The sequence below is a fragment of the Benincasa hispida genome, chromosome 3 (genome assembly GCF_027475165.1).
Source record: "Benincasa hispida cultivar pf3 chromosome 3, pf3_genome.v1.1, whole genome shotgun sequence".
NCBI classification, from domain to species: Eukaryota; Viridiplantae; Streptophyta; class Magnoliopsida; order Cucurbitales; family Cucurbitaceae; genus Benincasa; species Benincasa hispida.
Window position 1 is genome coordinate 40,761,634 of NC_143480.1, and position 3,129 is coordinate 40,764,762.

General features: G+C 29.1%; 1 non-coding gene across 1 annotated transcript; it reads left to right on the plus strand.

The window, feature by feature from the left end:
- The first annotated feature begins 2,446 nt into the window (after nt 1-2,446).
- Nucleotides 2,447-2,518, plus strand: TRNAM-CAU (transfer RNA methionine (anticodon CAU)). The gene has a single exon. It is a non-coding gene; the product is annotated as a tRNA-Met (tRNA).
- Nucleotides 2,519-3,129: the final 611 nt, after the last annotated feature.

The following is a 3,129-nucleotide window of genomic DNA, read 5'->3' on the forward strand; positions in this document are numbered from 1 at the left end:
ATAATTAAATTTTATTTTGTGCATGTACAAGTAAACGAGAAAGATTATTGCTTCTAGAAAAAAAAATATTATTAATTTGCACGTGCATAAAAAAAATATTTATTTTCAAAAAAAAAAATCAACAACGAAATGATGACAAGATATTTAATATCGGACAATTACTAACAAAAAGCAAGTGAAAAACCAACATTGAAGAAGATGATATTCAATGTCGGTTGAAAACTGGCATTGAAATCTTAGTCATCTATAATGTCAGTTTTAAACCGACATTGAAAACCTTTTATAACATGATCTTCGATATTGGTTTTGAACGGACATTATAACCCTACAATGTCAGTTTTAAACCGACATTATAGCCTAATTTATATTAATGTTTGGCTTATACACTCATTATTAATATAATGTAGTCAATTAAATAGAGGGTTTGTTTTTTTCCGAAGAATTTTACAGAGTAATCATTATTTAATTCCATTGGCTTGAATATCATATACTAGCATTTTTTTTTCTATGTTTGAACTTTTTGCCGTGCTATTTGTAAGAAACATTGTGATTGCCTTGCTATTGTTAAGACATTCATAAGAATATTCGATTGCTAACTTATAACGCAAACTAAAAAGACATGTTTTGGGTCATAACCTACATTAGTCAAATTTTGAATTCCTCTACTCTCACTTATTGTTGAACTAAAGATAAAAGGCAATATTTTGTTCGACTTTAAAGTAATTTCAGGGATAAATTTTGGTTGATGGGACAACTACATTATATAATATTAGTCAGCCAGTTATGGATGATTTTTAAATTTTGGGTTTGATATAGATGACTTTGGATCAAAGCAAACAATCGATTTTATGACGAAACTTGAGCCAAATAACTACTAATGCCAAATTAAGCATTTGAAGAGGGGATTTTGGGCCAAGGCCCAAACTGGCATGCTTAGCCTCGACCTCGAACAAGGATGAAATCGAGGCCGACCTTCTCAATTTGATAAATTGAGCATGTTTTGGCCTAATTTGGGCCTAAAAAAATGGATTGGACTAAAAGCTCAAATGACATCCTCAACCTCGGCCTCGGCGAAGGATGAGGTTGAGGCCAACCCTTACAGTTTAAGGAATGGGGTACCCTGAATGCAAACTCTGACCCTTTTGGCTCGAGAATTAACCTATGTGACACGAAAACTTTGATATGGAAGTCTTGGGTCATGATTTCTCTATAAATACATCACTATGACTTAAAAGAAGAAAGTCCATTCAGATACTAAAATCTCCTTCTTGTTTCATTGTCCTCCGTATTAACTTAAACATCAAAGCCTATGTGGCTAACACCAATTTACTGTTTAGATCTTCTCTATTTTGTTGGATAGGTTATTCCATAAATTATAAATTTACTGTTGCTATCACACAGAGGTCAAAGATCTTAACCTTGATCAAAATTTGGCATCAACAGAGTTTAAAATTTACTAAGTTTAAATGTATGATTTATGCAAAAATGAGTCTAACTCAACTCACATCAAACATATCCTCTCAACATCGAAGTTAACCTCCATCTCACATATTTTTTTAAAAAAATGTATGATTTAAGATGCAAGTTGATGGATATTGAAAATTTAAATTGACAACACAAAAGGTAAATCATTAAACTTAAATAAATTGGAAAATAAGATAGTCGAGTGCCCTATGAATTTAACCAACGACCATTTGGACAACATAATCAAAAAAAAAAAAAAAAAAAAAAAAAAAAAAAAAAAAAATTATGTAACTTGACTACATTTTGGCCTAGTAGAAAAAACAAATCAAACTACTACTTTAAGCATGGTTGGTTGAATTAATCATTGAGAAATTTACCGATAGAAAAAATATCAAATTATTTATAAAAATTACAAAAAAAAATATTAATGACACTGATAGACTTCTATCAGTATCTATCACGTAGTATCAATGATAGACTCTCATAAATTTCTATCACTAATGGACTTCTCTCAACCTCTATCAAATATTATTAAATTTTGTTATTTTGGGTAAATAGTTTCTATTGTTTTTCTATTTTAATTTTTTTTATTAAAATAATAAATTTTAATATGATATTAATGCCTTATAACTATTTTTTTTACTTCATCCTATTTAAAATAAGCCTAAAATCAATCCACTAAAATTTTTAATATCAATTTCATACATAAGTAGTCTATCGCATAAAAAAAAAAAAAAAACCATAGAAATTATATATATGTACAAAAAAAAAAGAAATAATAATAATTTTATTGTCCCTATTTTTTTAGTTAGAAAGTTAAAGAAAACATTTTTCCAACTAGTAAAAGGTAAAAACATAATGTTTTTTCTTTCAATAATTTTGTTTTATAAATCTTTAAAACAAACGACAAGAATTCGGTTTTAATTATAAATATGAAAGACAAATTATTATATTATGAATATTTGAGTATAGTTTTCAACAAATCAGAGTGGCGCAGCGGAAGCGTGGTGGGCCCATAACCCACAGGTCCCAGGATCGAAACCTGGCTCTGATAGAGAAAAGCTTCCTTTCCACTGTCCCTTTTTTCCATATTTTCGCTAAAGCCATTAGGGCCACCAAAACGACGTCGCAACAATAGAGGACGGCCCACATTGTTCAGCCCAGTTAGTTAGAAGAGAACCCATATCATCGGCCCACATTTCACAGATTTCATGTTCATTGTTAAACACCAGTTGTAAGACACTCATTATGGCTTAATTTTTGTGATAAAGTTTTACTTTAATTTTTTTTTTTTAGGGTTCTTTGGACAAATAGCTAAAAAAACCTTTTTAATTATGACCATCAAACTTTTTCTTCCAATAAATGGCCAAATGATTGTTTTAGAATTTTTAATAGAATTTATCAAATATAAAAAAATACTCCTAACAAAATATCTAACTAAAATGCTCATTAATTTAAAATTCAAATAAACGAATATATCTAATTTGAGATGCAAAAATACTGTGTATGTGAAGAATAAAACCTAATTTGGAATTTTCTCCGTCATATGTCATATACCCACTTTTTTGTTAATGAGCAAACCCTACCTCTTTATAATGAGCAAGCCCTCTGTACTTTATTAATTATCTATTTTTCATATTTATAAGGGGGATATTTGTGTTTTGT